Raw genomic sequence first — 17,064 nt, forward strand, 5'->3', positions numbered from 1 at the left:
CAGCTAAAGGCCTATTGACGAATTTGAGTAAAGACCAATGAGGTTTAATAAGGTGTGGCAGATGAAGACGTTTGATGCAAGTAGCTGGCAGACAGCCATGTTTTCGATGCCAGCATGTTTGCGTTAGCGTAAACGAGAAATCATATATTCGCCACTCTTCACACAAGTTAGCTCTTCAGCTGTCAGTGGGGCCCACGACTCCTGAGCCCGCCTGATGTTAGCTCTCGTCAACGCAAAGCAAATGAGATAATGGTGCCAGTTAGCTGGTGGGACATCGGAAATGTAGAGTGTATATGCTTTTTTATGCCCGTAGAAGAATAGAGCGAGATTGACGTCACCATTGCTGTTTACATTATTTGCGCTGCTAACACAATCAAACGATACATTGTTCCACACCTCTACTACTTCACATAGGTTGACAGCCACCGCCACTTCACCCCGTACACACTTATGCCGTTTTCGTTTTTGTGGTGTAGCTACACCGTTTCGTGCTACACTTTTCAGCGGGGTGCTATCCGTATCTTAACGAACGGTGTTTGACAGTCCACTTAACGAAGGGCGCTATTTCAAAAAATGCAAGAAATAGCGCCCGTCTGACAGGTAGATTTGCTGCCAACCTTTGTCGAGATGTGCTGAGATGTTGGCAACAAAAACATGGCACCCATCGCAAGCCCCTGACACTTTTCGCTGGATAAACGAACGCTCGCGGTGCAGCAGCAGTGATGTGGTATGGGTGGGTTGATATTTTCCGATCTGCACCAGCTACACTCTCTTTTTTTCTGGTGTAGCTGGTGCAGAAAAAGTGTAGCAATGGTGTAGCACAAAAATCTAAAACTAACAGTTTTGGTCAAGGGGTTGGTCACTCGGCACAGCCGTTTTTATGTTAGGCGACTTGAAACGAACCGAACTGTGCCGATGCTGTACCGAAAGTGCCGAACTGCAAGATTTGTTAAATTCGTTCAAATCTGATAGATCTGGCAACCGTGCGAGATGATTTTGACAACTGGCAGTGCTCCCATTTCATATGTAAAATTGCACCGGAGGTGTGTAAAGCCCTATAAATGTTATTTTTATAGGGCTTTAGAGGTGTGCCGTTTGATATCTCTGCAGTGCCGGGGCAATATGTGCTGAGTGTCCGACCCAAGGGGTTGGTCACTCGGCACAGCCGTTTTTATGTTAGGCGACTTGAAACGAACCGAACTGTGCCGATGCTGTACCGAAAGTGCCGAACTGCAAGATTTGTTAAATTCGTTCAAATCTGATAGATCTGGCAACCGTGCGAGATGATTTTGACAACTGGAAGTGCTCCCATTTCATATGTAAAATTGCACCGGAGGTGTGTAAAGCCCTATAAATGTTATTTTTATAGGGCTTTAGAGGTGTGCCGTTTTTGATACCTCTGCAGTGCCGGGGCACTATGTGCTGAGTGTCCGACCCCTTGCATTTTGCTCATAACAAGTTTATTGAAGAATATACGTTAGTATATACGTAATATACGATTTGTAACTATATAACAATATGGCATTCAAAAACCTACATATGGTGTACAAAATACAACAACGTGAGTAGCCGAAGGTCCATAAAAATTGATGAAATTTGTTCAAGAAAACTTTATTGTTGTGAATCAAATAGAATGGCGTTACAGGAAATTATGCATAGTTCAAAAACCTATTAACTAGACCTTTACTACGCAATGTATATGTTAAAGAATAATATTTCATCTTACAACTTACTTTTACTTGCACTTACCCTCATTAGTAACAACTTACTCACCAATTTCATGAGAAAAGAAACTATCAATATTTATAAGTGCTTCTATTTGTTTCAAATTTTGTAAACTTATTCAATTTCCAGAAATTTCATGTAAACCAAACGTGTCGATTTCTATCTCAAATTGCAAGTAAGACGGTATAACAAAGGTTCCTTTCACCACTAGGTGGATTAAATCAGGTTTTTTCTGCTAGTTGTTGCATTACACATTAAACTATTATGTTTTTGCATCATAATGTGGCATTCAATCTAGCATTCAATTCTAAGCAACACTGTTTATATCAAATAAGGAGTTAAAAAATGATGCTCAAGTTTCAACATCGATTTTCTCGAAACTGTCAGTTTTGACTTCGGCCTATTTGAAATGTTGCTCTTGTAATGATCCGTAAACGTCGATTGGTGCCATCGAATTCAAGAGCAACATTTCAAATAGGCCGAAGTCAAAACTGACAGTTTCGAGAAAATCGATGTTGAAACTTGAGCATCATTTTTTAACTCCTTATTTGATATAAACAGTGTTGCTTAGAATTGAATGTCACATTATGATGGAAAAACATAATAGTTTAATGTGTAATGCAACAACTAGCAGAAAAAACATTGATTTACTTTGTAATTTGCAAAAATATGCGTTTGGCCGTTTTCGGAGATCATTCGGTAATACGACTTTTTCATAAGGCTGATTTGATTATCAATTGTTGATGGGGCCTTTGACATGAGGCTTTTATTTACTGTCAGTGGTGATATGATTTTGGTGTTGGGCCAGTTTTTAGACAGCGTTTCGCGTTTGGCCTTTTTTTATGACGTTGTTTTGAAGCGCAATGGCTAGAAAAGGTTAAAAATTCGTAACTGGGACACCGATCAGCTTTATTATTTCTACTAGAAAAGTTGGGGTTTAATTTCATCGGCAAATCTGCCGCCGTTGAACAGGTTTGTGAAGCGGAACGTGTTACCCGTGAGGTGCGGCAGTGCGGCAGTCGCTATTGGTAGTGTGAAGCAGCAGCAGTTCATTCATTTAGCATTTCTAACTCACCACAGCGTGCAAGTGCATCACGCCTTGGCAGTTCAGCGATAGTAAATGTCTCGGGCGCGCAACTAACGAACTTTGTCCGGTTCCTCCACAGGTGATATATATACAGGGAAATAGCTTTTTTCGTGTAAGCCGAAAAGTAACTTAAATTTTTGTTGCCGCGCAGGCTTAAATACTAAACATGTCGTGTCTGTGAATGATCGTGTTATTTATGCAGGTAGCATCGTATTGTTATTTTCGGTCGTCCGTAGAGTCTCTCGCGCAATTGTACGGCGGGGATCATCTTCGCAGCAGCAGCAAGCAGCAGAAATCCCACAACAAAAATAGGGCCGAATGCAAAACAAAACACAAACTGCGTATAGGCTTTTTCATACAGAAGGGCCAAAGCACAAAATGAAAACTTTGTTGCCAGTTTTCACATAAGGCTTTTTCAAATTTGCTTTTTAAGACTCATAAAGTTTTTAAATCGCTATGATGTTTGGTATTATTATAGATACTTTAAAAAGCTTTAAATATAACCAAAAAACCAGTTTTTTTATATTTTGCACTTGGGCCCTATTGAAATGTTGCTCTTGAATTTTACCGAACGTTCGGCTGCTCAGAGTTCGGTAAAAAAATTTAAGTGTGTATATTAAAATATTAGGCTTTGGCGCCATTTTATTGGCCTTGCCAGCGTTGCTGATATTGTTCAGGGTTTTGCGTGAGAAAAAAAGAAAGGGAAGTATTTTTGCTTTTGTCAACACTCACGCGTTGACAGTTCGGCACGAGATTTCCTGTAAGTGCGAGCAGCCTACGAAATCTCTTTCAACGCTGGCAAGGCCAATAAATTTATCTTTCTGTTCGGTTCTCGCTCTCGGTTGTGTTGTGAACGTTGTGAATGTTTAGTGATTCGGTAGCTGACGTTGTTTTAATTTAATATTAAAAATAAACCGGCGTATTCGACGATGTGTTTTTTCATTTAAGCAGTGTTTGATGAATTCAATGTAATGTTTACTAATAAACAATGATTTGGCGAACTCGGCGTTGAGCTGTCGAAGGAGTTTTCTACAAGCTGAGAAAAGGAATTAGGTATGCAGTCGCATCGGGCGGAATACCGGTTTTCCTCTGTTTTCTCTTAATTTATCGAAGTCTGTTTTCAATATCCTGAGAAGACCCTGTCAAGTTTGTGGGATGATGGTTGGCATGTGGCGTATTTCAGCTGAATGGGACAAGACCAGGAACTGAATGGGACAAATTTACCGGGAACGGTAGGCGGTGCTGGGCTGTTTCTGGTTGAAGACGATGTTCCTGGATCTTACGGCTGTGACACTCCGAAAGGTAAATACGGAACGAAATGGCAGTAGTTTAAGCAATGGATCATTGAAGATAGCTGGTTTTGAAGTGACGACTTTCTTTTGGCGCATGTATATTAAGACGGTTTAATGTACACTAGCACCAGAAACAAGTAGTTGTCACTCCAAATCTAGCTACATTCATTGATCCATTATTATGCAAAATACCGTTCTGATTAAAACTTCGAACACTTAAGCTATGCTGAAACTTTCTTCAAAGAAAAATGTTCGAAAACATCTTTATTCTATTTTCATAAATGGTTTAATAGCATGATAATTTTATTATTTTCGTGTTAACATTTTAAAACTGAGGATAAAATATTAATTTACATTGAAAAACACTAAACACTGTTCGGTTTTAATTCAAACTTCGAACACTCATGGTCGACATTCAAAACTCGAATATTTCAGTCTCAGGCATGGAACACTTGTATTACTTTGAAAAGTATTAATGTTTTAGTGTCATTCAACTTTAATAAGTGAAATTTCATCCTTTTTCTAAACACTGTCTTTTTAAATCCACCTAACAGTATGATTTAAATTTTTCACACAATAATTAGTTTCAATCCGTACTTCTGCAGTCATTTGCTAATATTTTCAAACTCTATGTACCACATCTAAAGCAAGTTAACTTTGTACCGCTTTACAATGCATATAATTCATGTTTCCGAAGGAAAAGCCGGATATAATTCGTGGGTGTTCGAAGTTTCACACCTCAAAACGTGATTCAAACTTCGAATACTTTTTATTTATCTAATATCTTTGAAATATTGTATTTTCCCTCCCATGGGTAGGTGGTTTGACGCGTACTTCGGCCAAACGACCTAAAAATTCTTAGTTCCGCATGTAGAATGTTTATAGTTTAAGTTGGATATATGTGTAGTATGTAGTATTGCATAATTTAGCTTTATGTGTAGCATGTGTCTCGTAAAGCGGAATGGAGCGAAATCGAACGGATTTGATTTTAAATTCAATCCGTTTGGGCCGAAGCACCGGGAGGGCTTACTCGGTTCCCTAGATGAATTGCTGGTATGCACAGAAATTTCTCTAGAAAACTGAAACCAAATCCTACCCACCATGCATGAGATTTTGACTTACTCATGAAAATTAAAATGTATCGCTAGTTAGAACGAACGAGTGTTCAAAAATGATGTGATGTCTTTATTTGCGTAATCGAGACATTTTCTATGAGATTGCCATAGAATTTGTGGCTGTTATGCGATTATGGACAGCACAGCACTGAAAAATATACACACACGTACATGTATACATGTGTATGCATGTATGAGTGTGCATAGGTGTATAGGTACGAATGAATATATGTTTGAGGGTTCTATGATGAGTCGGAAAATCTTCTTATACCTATGCTGCCAAATTACAATTATTAATGGGCAGGAAGTTATAGTCAGTAGCTGTGTTTCCTGTATCAGTTTCCTATACTATTACTATTATTACTAATATTGCTATCGTTGCTGTTACCGTCACCTCTATTGTATTGTTTTGGATGTAATTATAATTTTTTTTCTTATTTCCCTCCTTTATTAGAATGATTTGCATGTCTTGTGACTAACCGCGTTAACGGTATTCAACTAACAACATAAAATGATCATGTATGACGCTGTTTGTCTCCCAAGGGCCTTCCTAATGCTGATGAGCCTCTGTCGGAGAGTCCATCAAGTCGAACGGTGGCAACTCACCGGCGGCCTGCTCCTCTCCATTCTTGCGGCTGTCGTCGCGGTCGGACTTAGTGGATCACTCGAAAAGATTTATAGCCTCGATATATATCTTGTTCTGTCCATTGCCCAATGCTGGCAGACTTCAACTGAAATTCCATTTCTAACTAAATCTTTTTAGAGTTAAAACTTCTTCAAGTAAAAACAGGTATTCGATTCTCTGGCTGATTCAAGCGATAGCGAAGGGCTGTCCTCAATCATTTCCACTTCCTAAAATGGGGTCATAGTACATAATATATGGCCGTGGTATGAGGATTTATTTTTCGATTCAATACCATCCTCACAGAATTATCAACGTCGTTAACATCTTATTAAGTCTTGCTTTAGTGACAGCTTGCACTTAAGACCTAACACGGCATATATACATATCTCCAAGTGAAGATCTTTTTGATCCACCTCATCCCTTCTTAGTTACAGAATCATTTCAATTGACCACGGTCTGAAGAGCATACCGACAAATCGGTTGACTACCGCTACAAATATGCAATTAATGCCACCGGGAATAATACGAGCGAGTACCAGTCCCCATTACATCGCATCTGCTCTATTTTTCGGAAATTCAAGTAGTTTTTCGATAGTAGTAGATATTGCTCTTGAATAATATTCCGCACAAAATATTCGAAAATTTACGCCATCAGCTACAATACTGCAAAGATGGTAGATAAAGAGGCGGCTGTGGCTTTTAATGAGCATAGGTTGTGGAACAGCGCTGGGTCAATCGTGATGACATGGGTATTTGGGAGATGAGTAGCGTCCAGCCTAGCGAGTAGTTAGTCGGTAGTAGCATAGGTGATGGACAGACATAGAATTCTCGTGATATTACTAACTTGAAAATTGCAATCAACATGTTGACTAAAAAATTCCTCTTTTCTTTTCTTTTCTTTTCTTTTCTGCCTGATCTCTATCGCTTCTTCTCACGGCAACAATAATGTTGCCGTGAGGGGAAGCAAGAGACCAGCCACAGATGACCACACTGGTGACAACGATGGAGAGGACGGCCGGCGTGGAGCCTGCTTCAGGTTTAATGAAGATTGACTACGAACAAGATGAGGAAACAAACAAAGGAAGGAGAAAACAAGATAAGTACAAGCCATCTTATGCTATATTGACCAAGCACACAATTATATCAAGCCAAGTTCTGTCACTCTTCTTCCGCCCATTAATCCATAATCACCAATACATTATGGAGCTAGCGTAATCCGCACGGATTCTTTTAACATTATCACAACCACCTTATCTCAGCCCTGGACAGACTTGGCTCTAACTGCCCCACCTTGTGCTGCAAACAGAAACAGAAACAGAATATCTTTGAAATATTGTATTTTAACTATGCTTTAGTACGTATATATCTAGCACTTACCTAATAATCGTGAAGTGGGAGGGTAAATGTTCTAAAATTGGTAAAATAATGCAAACGAAAAAATAGCTACTTTTGCACCAAACGCTAAGAGTATGCGAACCAAGGTGAGTTAAAATAGGTGATCTAGTTTTCACAGTTTGTAGAACAGAAGTGCGCGGAAGGATTGGTTAGCAACCATCGACGTTGTTTATACATTCAGCAGTTTCCGCTTTGAAAATGTCGGTGATCGTCAAGGGTAACCAGCGGGGGTGAAAAACAAATTTGAACATCAGAAAACCTCTCTTGACTAACCTTGATGCGAACGAAGTTAAAATCTGAATTCTCACTTTTTTCCAGCGCCTGCTGATTTCTTACAAGGAGTCCTACAGTTCAATGTCATACCTCACCGGATAATATTTTATCATATTAGCGATACTACGAGCATTTTATTCTGAAGTGTTCGAAGTTTGAGACTTCTAAGTTTAAATCAGAACGGTATTTCATTATTTTGTTGTTTACCTACATGTATATTTTTTTTAAATTGAATTTACCTTATTCTTGTATTGATCTCACGTAGTCTGACAATCATACTGGGGTTTGCATTATTCTCTTTGGCCGGTTATTAATTTCTATTTAGTCTGGTTTTTTTTAACTGTTCCGCCATTAGTGTACTTTTTTTGTCAGGGAAACATGGCGTTTTAATTTGTGGTTGTCGTCGTCCTCGAGGAGCAAGCTGCCGTTGTTTTCTTCAAGTACCTTGTAGCGTTTTGCTGTCAAATTTATATTCGCCTTTTCGTTTGGGTATTCTTTCGACTAACACCGTATCCCCTGACTGAATCGTACAGGGTTTTGCGCTGCGTCTACGATCTTCGTGGATTTTTGAGTCTTATTTGGCCTGTGCATCCCTTGTGTCCAACAACTTATCGTCAATGTCTACTCTGGCACGGACCATTAGTGGTAATCTTTGAATTTTCCTCCCAAGCCAAGCATGATTTCTTCCGGAGGTATTTTCGTAACAGAGTGCGCTGCTGCATTGTGCGCTTGTACCACTGCTTGTAATTCTTCGTTGAAGTTTTTATTATTCGAGGTTGCTGTGCACATTGCCTTATTTATGATTTTTATAAAATTTTCTACCGATCCGTTTTGTTGAGGAAAGAATGGTATGTATGTATGTATGTATGGGGGGCAATCCACCATCAGTTCAAGGTCCTGCCAGTGTATATGGGTATACTTACAGTAGATCCAAATTTGATTGTCAAATGAATTTCAAACTAAAGCTGTTGTAGAAGGACCAAAAGGGATTGGGCGGACCCACAAGCAGAGACACTTGTGCGCATTCCGGGATTATAAGAATTTCCTTCCAGCATTAGGATCCTTCCATGTAACAATCAATTTCGCTGCAACAGCTTTAACCCACGTAATGGTTTGCTTGTTCGAAGAGTGCAACATAAATATTGTTTCAGACCTTCAGGAGTTTCCTCCTACACTGAGGAAAATTTCAGAGTGAAAGTCATTAAAATTCCTTATGAAAATTTGCCACAAGGCAAAAATAAAATTGTCATAAAGTTATGGAACAAAAACGTAACTACTTGATTATGGCTATCATGAAACGTCACTCCGAAATTCTATCTAAAACCTTATGAATAGTTCAATGCTTTTTTAAGGATTTCATTTAACCACCTTATGAAACCACTCGAAGGAAAAGAAAAATCCATTACATTACCTTATGAAATTACTCAACCGCAAAAAAATTCCATTACGTTACCTTATGAAACCACCTAAGTCTTAAATCAAATTTCATTATATCGGCTTATGAAATTTATACACCACAAAAAAGAATATTCCCATTTGGCCCAAGCTTGGCTCCCTCTTTTCGCTTCGATTTTGCTCTTTTGGCCACAGCGCCTTAACCAGACGGAATTCGAAAAGTGGTGTATAGGGAAATTGTAGAATTAGTCATTATCGACAAATTGCCAAAGAACGTATATTGACCAAACTCGTGACTTTAGTCATGACCTTGAAATGCGGTCAGGCATATATAAATATTTATTTTTGAAACGATGATTCTACAATTGATGAAGGGACGGTAAGGGAAAGTAATGAAGAAGGATTTTTTCCGGGAATGAAGGGGAAGGGTGGAAAGGAAGGGGGGGGGTTTATATATGCCTGACCGCATTTCAAGGTCATGACTAAAGTCACGAGTTTGGTCAATTTTCATAGGAACGGAGCCTTTCTCCGAATAACCGCGCTGAGAAACGCGGACTAACACGCTTTCGGACGAACAGCGTCACACGCAGTACCTTGCAAGTCGTAAGGGCCTGCATAGTGTCGTCGTCCTGAAAGTAAAAAGACGTTAGACTAAAACTTCTCGGTCGGTGGTTTCTACAGTAGGTGTAGGAAGAGGCACATTGTGTGTCTAAAAATAGAACAACCCATGTCGCGCTATGGTTAATAAGGGGGGTTGTGCAGACTTCTTTTGTCCAGCGCCTCTGTGGTTCAAAGGTACACGGGTACCAGTGAGCGACACGCCCTGGCAGGTGTGGGTTCAAATCCGGTTATAATCTCTGATTACAGCTTGGTTCGACCCATGCACCTTCCAGCATTGGACAAAAGATAGGAGTCACAGCGACAACTTGTTAACCATAGCTACCTATTACCCCCCCCCCTTCCTTTCCACCCTTCCCCTTCATTCCCGGAAAAAATCCTTCTTCATTACTTTCCCTTACCGTCCCTTCATCAATTGTAGAATCATCGTTTCAAAAATAAAAAGAACGTATAGCTTAATCTGGCTGTTTGCAACATTTATGTAGTCTGATTAGAGTAAAATGCAGCTTAGGAAATTCTTGATCCTTTGCTGTCATTATTTCATTTTTTTTTAAATTTTGCGACTTGGTTCGGTCTGATTTAACACCGACCATACGTAGCGCTCTTTAGCGCTATAAATACAAATGAAAGCTATAAATACGTTCTTTGCCAATATTGTCAATGGTTAATTCTCAATTGCCCTACACCACTTTTTCGAATTCCGTTAGGCTGAGGCGCTGTAGTCAAAAGAGCAAAAACGAAACAAAAAGAGCATGTTATACCTGCTTGGGCCAATTGATAATACCGTGTTAGTACCATATTCTGAACACTTACGCAAGGCTAAATCTACTAAATTAAAAATAAGAGTTTCAATCGTTTCTAACTGATAGTCTTCATTACCATTTCATTTACCGAACATCTGACTAGATGTCTGAAGTTAGATTGGTTTTAAAATAAATGGAAAACATATCAAAAAATAATTTCTTGAACATCGGGTTTGGGTTCCTTATTATGGACACCTTTAGCAATATGGTTCCTAATAATAGACAAAAATGTTCCTAATTATGGACAGTAAAAACATTGTATATTTGAAACAAAAATTATATATTTATATAAAACTAGCTGACCCGACAAACTTCGTATTGCCACAAATTAACCTGTGTTGTACATAAATCATGAATCTCGGATGATCTTTATCACTTCTCGAGTTTTGCAAGTCCCCCAGTGGGCGGCGCTTCCGACGGCGGGTCACCGGCAACACTCGCGACCGGCTCGTCCTGAATGATCTAGTGTTACTATAGATAGTTTTTGTGGTCTTGTTATTGATTAATGTTTTATGGAAGAGTCTCGAATTTCTCGAGTTTGATTAGTTTTTGAGTTTCGCCAAAATTTCTGTTTTATTTGTATGAGAGTCCATATCCCCCTACCACAGGGGTGAGAGGTCTCTAACTATCATAAAATAAATTCAAGACTCAAAAATCTCCTACATGCTAAATTTGGTTCCATTTGCTTGATTAGTACTCAAATTATAAGGAAATTTGTATTTCATTTGTATGGGAGCCCACCCTCTTTAAAGGGAAAGGGGTCGTAATACACCACAGAAAAAAAATTCTGCCATCTAAAACTCTCACATGCCAAATTTGGTTCCATTTGCTTGATTAGTTCTAAAGTTATGAGCAAATTTGTATTTCGTTTGAATGGGAGCCCCCCCCCCCTCCTAAAAAGGTAAGAAGTCCTAATTCATCATGGGAAAAATGGTTGCCTCCAAAAACACCCACATGCCAAATGTTGTTCTATTTGCTTGATTAGTTCTCGAGTTAGGAGGAAATTTGTATTTCATTTGTACAGGAGCCCTCCCTCTTAGAGTGGGGAGGGGTCCTAATTCACCGTAGAAAATTTTCTTGCCCTCGAAAACCTTCACATGCCAAAGTTGGTTCCATTTGCTTGATTAGTTCTCGAGTTATGGGGAAATTTGTATTTCATTTGTATTGGAGCCCCCCCTCCTAATGTGGGAAGAGGTCCTAATTCATCACAGAAAAAATTCTTGCCTCCAAAAACACCTACATGCCAAATTTGGTTCCATTTGCTGGATTAGTTCTCGAGTTATGAGGAAATTTGTATCTCGTTTGTACAGGACCCCCCCTCCTAAAGTGGGGAGGGGTCCCAATTCATCATTGAAAAAAAAATTGTCTCCAAAAACACACACATGCCAAATTTGGTTCAATTCGCTTGATTAGTTCTCGAGTTATGAGGAAATTGGTATTTCATTTGTACAGGAGCCCCTCCTCTTAAAGTGGGGAGGGGTCCTAATTCACCATAGAAAATTTTCTTGCTCTCGAAAACCTTCACATGCCAAATTTGGTTGCATTTGCATGATTAGTTCTCGAGTTATGAGGAAATTTGTATGGAAGTCCCCCCTCTTAAAGGGGAGAGGAGTTATAATTCCTCTTATAAAGAGGGGAGGGGTCTCAATTCACCATAGAATAAATTCTTGTCACCAAAAAAAACACCCACATGCCAAATGTTGTTCTATTTGCTTGATTAGTTCTCGAGTTAGGAGGAAATTTGTATTTCATTTGTACAGGAGCCCCCCCTCTTAGAGTGGGGAGGGGTCCTAATTCACCGTAGAAAATTTTCTTGCCCTCGAAAACCTTCACATGCCAAAGTTGGTTCCATTTGCTTGATTAGTTCTCGAGTTATGAGGAAATTTGTATTTCATTTGTATTGGAGCCCCCCCTCCTAATGTGGGAAGAGGTCCTAATTCATCACAGAAAAAATTCTTGCCTCCAAAAACACCTACATGCCAAATTTGGTTCCATTTGCTGGATTAGTTCTCGAGTTATGAGGAAATTTGTATCTCGTTTGTACAGGACCCCCCCTCCTAAAGTGGGGAGGGGTCCCAATTCATCATTGAAAAAAAAATTGTCTCCAAAAACACACACATGCCAAATTTGGTTCAATTCGCTTGATTAGTTCTCGAGTTATGAGGAAATTGGTATTTCATTTGTACAAGAGCCCCTCCTCTTAAAGTGGGGAGGGGTCCTAATTCACCATAGAAAATTTTCTTGCTCTCGAAAACCTTCACATGCCAAATTTGGTTGCATTTGCATGATTAGTTCTCGAGTTATGAGGAAATTTGTATGGAAGTCCCCCCTCTTAAAGGGGAGAGGAGTTATAATTCCTCTTATAAAGAGGGGAGGGGTCTCAATTCACCATAGAATAAATTCTTGTCACCAAAAAAAACACCCACATGCCAAATGTTGTTCTATTTGCTTGATTAGTTCTCGAGTTAGGAGGAAATTTGTATTTCATTTGTACAGGAGCCCCCCCTCTTAGAGTGGGGAGGGGTCCTAATTCACCGTAGAAAATTTTCTTGCCCTCGAAAACCTTCACATGCCAAAGTTGGTTCCATTTGCTTGATTAGTTCTCGAGTTATGAGGAAATTTGTATTTCATTTGTATAGGAGCCCCCCCTCCTAAAGTGGGGAGAGGTTCTTATTCATCATAGAAAACATTCTTGCCTCCAAAAACACCTACATGCCAAATTTGGTTCCATTTGCTGGATTAGCTCTCGAGTTATAAGGAAATTTGTATTTCGTTTGTATAGGAGCCCCCCACCCCCTCTTAAAGTGGGGAGGGGTCTCAATTCATCATAGAAAAAAATTTTGTCTTCAAAAACACACACATGCCAATTTGGTTCCATTTGCTTGATTAGTTCTCGAGTTATGAGGAAATTGGTATTTCATTTGTACAGGAGCCCCCCCTCTTAAAGTGAGGAGGGGTCCTAATTCAACATAGAAAATTTTCTTGCCCTCGAAAACCTTCACATGCCAAATTTGGTTCCATTTGCTTGATTAGTTCTCGAGTTATGAGGAAATTGGTATGGAAACCCCCCCTCTTAAAGGAGAGAGGAGTTATAATTCCCCTTATAAAGAGGGGAGGGGTCTCAAATTACCCTAGAATAAATTCTTGTCACCGAAAACACCCACATGCCAAATTTGGTTCTATTTGCTTAATTAGTTCTCGAATTATGCAGAAATTTGTGTTTCATTTGTATGGGAGCCCCCCCTCTTAGTGGGGGGAGGGGTCTCTAACCATCACTAAAACCTTTCCTGGCCCTAAAAACCTCTACATGCAAATTTTCACGCCGATTGGTTCAGTAGTTTTTGATTCTATAAGGAACACAAAACAGACAGACAGACAGACAGACAGACAGACAGACAGACAGACAGACAGACAGACAGACAGACAGACAGACAGAAATCCTTCTTTATAGGTATAGATTTGTTACAAAATTTATCTAAGTAACACTTTTGCGGTTTTATCGGCCTTTTTAATTGCTCTTATAGCTTTCCTCGCTTCTATGTTTTTCTCCTTAGCTAGCATCTCTGCCTCAAGTTGTTCGTAGTACTTCTGGTACTCCTGGCTGCTGGCCACTACCGGAGGACGACTACGGATGGTTTTTAATGTACGACGGCGCGTGATGTTCGTCTTCGTTGGAATACGGAATGCTTTATCGAAAAAGTCATTTTGAGCTTCAGTTAAAATTTGAAGGCCACTTATAGTACTAGTTGTAGTTAATAGTGTGGGTGATAGATTTCCGACACTATTGGAGATATCATGTAAGGCTGTGCTTGTTGGAGGTGTTGTAATTATCAAATCCTTGCCCGGTTTTTTTTCCTTAGACAGTTCCTGGATAATTTGGTCAAGCATGGATGCATGATTGGTATTATCTGCAAAAGATAATATTTAAACAAGCACAATAAGTACTTATTCATGTATGAAGTTATTGTTTCCGGAATTTACCTATTATTTCAGATTCTTCGAAGCTCTAAAACGCTGTTTCCAATGGATCTGCCTACATATGCTTTTCATCTGCTATTTTCTTGATGTGTTTCCACATATGAAATAAATTGATATCGCTGGTAGCTCCAGTCCATGAGACCGTTTTTTTCCTTTTCTTTAAATGTCTGGCGCTGATCGGATGTGAGCAAAGATTCTATAACTTCTAGAGCAATTTTAACACGATCAATGTCATCCTTAGTGTATGAAGTAAGTGGTGCTTCTGAAGTATCACTTCCACTTACGTTTTTTTTAGAAAAGCATTTCGTAGTTGACTGCATCCGGATTAAATGGTACAAGCCCACATTTTCTAAATCCATTTTGGAGATTACTTGCCAGGTTGTCGATGCCATCAATAGCTTGCTTAAGTAAAGGTGCGAAATCTGTGCGCGTCAGTGGGTCACCAGCCCGTTCAATCCTCCAATCGATCAATTTTCTGTTCCATCCGACCTTCAGTCCTCTAAAAAACGATACATCCAAAGGTTGGAGTACGTGCGTAGCATTGGGGTACAGGCATATGAGAACGATGTCATTCTCCCGGCAAAATTCAGTCGTTTGATAGCACACGTGAGATCTGTGGCCATCTACAAACACAATAACCGGAAACGAAGTCTTACACCGTACAAGCCATGGAAGAAAAACGTTTTTCAAATAATAATAAAATGTTTCTTGGGTCATCCAACCACTATCACTTTTACCCGCTGCCCAGTCATCCGGTAAGCTTTTCACTATTTCGGCGGGTAGACGCATTTTGTACGGGAATAAGATTAGTGGAGGGGCCAGAACACCAGCTGCACTAGCACAGAATAATACCGTATAACATTCCTTTTCCGAGTTAGCGTTTGATGTATGTACATATTTTTCACCACATTTAGCCAGAACTGACTCCTTTGTTGGTACTAAACGTATGCCGGTTTCATCCATGTTGAACACGGACGCAGGATTTCGAAAAGTATTCTGTAGTTTTTCGGAGCAAATGTAAGTTGATATTTCGGCGAACCATTTCCGAATCGATTGCTCTGTTATGCATGTTCTTTGTTTTGATAAAGCGCTTGGGACACGTCTCGAAATTTGCGGATGCCGTTTTAGAAATAAGTCCATTTTCTACCTGGGAAGCCGTTCGGAAAAACATTTGTTCTTCCACAAAGCTTCATATATTGTCCTACGGATATCCTCAGACGATTCGTATCAATGGGCAAACCAACTTTGCAAGACCGATCGATAAAATCAATTATACGATTTTCATCCTCCTTCGAAAGTATGGTTGGTTTGCCTGGAAAACTGTGAACAGACGGCGTTTTTAGTTTCGAGTGGAGGGTGCTGACGGCAACACCGTACAAAGCAGCAGCATCCCTTATTGACATACCTCTACCAAACATTATAATGGCCTTCTCCATTTTCCATCCGGTGTGTACGGTGATTTTGTTTTGTCGCGACATACCTGTTCAGAATAAGGAACCATCAGTGAAAATGGGTGCCAAAAACAAGACACTTAATTTGAGAAACAAATTCATGAAAAATAGCTAATATTTTTGTTTACGTACGATGCACGGTACTTACTCATGAATTTTCAGTAGATTCTGCGGAAAAAACTTGAAAAACACGGCAAAAATAGCGTAAAATATATGCACCCACATCTCACATCCTCACATCTTACCTAATGTTTTTTTTACTTGTATCGATTTCAGCACATTGTTTATATTTTTTTAGCGCATAATGTAGTGGAAAACGGACTTTTTCATGACGATTACTTCGTAAAAGATGTCATAAAATAATGTTTTGCAGTTTTCTATACACAATTACGCGTCTTCAAATTACAATGACTATTTTTAATCCGAACCGTTCAGAATATGGAGCCGTTCACAATATGGTACTGGCACGGTATATAGTTGCCTAAATAACTTTATTTTTATTTTTACTGTGCTCAGCAGTCGTTAGCGTGCAACGCAAATAAAATATTTACATTATGAAAAAAATGTACGTATATTCGTAACGCGACTTTATTTTTCAACCTTCTCTTAGCTAAACTTAGGACATCGCAAGAATCAAACAGCGTTGAGTGATCAGGAAAGATGGCATTTTAAAAATCTTAAATATTTCTCAAATAACCCTAAAACATAGTTTTTCAAATAGGTATATCATTGTGTGTAAAACACGTACCTAATATAATATGCCACTACAGTAAAGTATTCAAAAACATCTAATAAAAGCGCAGTTCCATTGAAAATTTTGCATCGTCTTTTTAGTGCACTGCCTTAGCCTTAACCCTCAGGTACAGCAATTCGGGGATGACGCTTGCACCGCGTTTTAGCTACATTCGGAGGACTGAGAACCCGATTTTTGTGGAAGCTGATTTGTGGATTTTGTTGGATTGACTGTAAAAGGATAAAACTAATTCGAATCGGTCGTGAATGGGTTAGTCTAGTTTTACCTTTCTCGGTGCCAGGAGCTGCAATAGTGTTGTTTGTGTGCCCGGTAAATTTTGGTACTGGAGAATTGAATATCACAATTAGAGCAGTAACGATCAACCTGAGGGGGCTACTGCTGCTGTTGTTGAAGCATAGCGGATGCTGCTTGTGCCAGAAATTGCAGATGCAGCTGATGAGCGATACTTATTCACCGTTAGAAGCATTGGAACTAAGCGCCGGTGATGATTGGTGCATGTACAGATTTAGAGAGATTTCCTTGTCTGCACTGTACGAACATTGAGTACAGGCGT

This window comes from Sabethes cyaneus, chromosome 1 (assembly GCF_943734655.1).
Source record: "Sabethes cyaneus chromosome 1, idSabCyanKW18_F2, whole genome shotgun sequence".
NCBI classification, from domain to species: Eukaryota; Metazoa; Arthropoda; class Insecta; order Diptera; family Culicidae; genus Sabethes; species Sabethes cyaneus.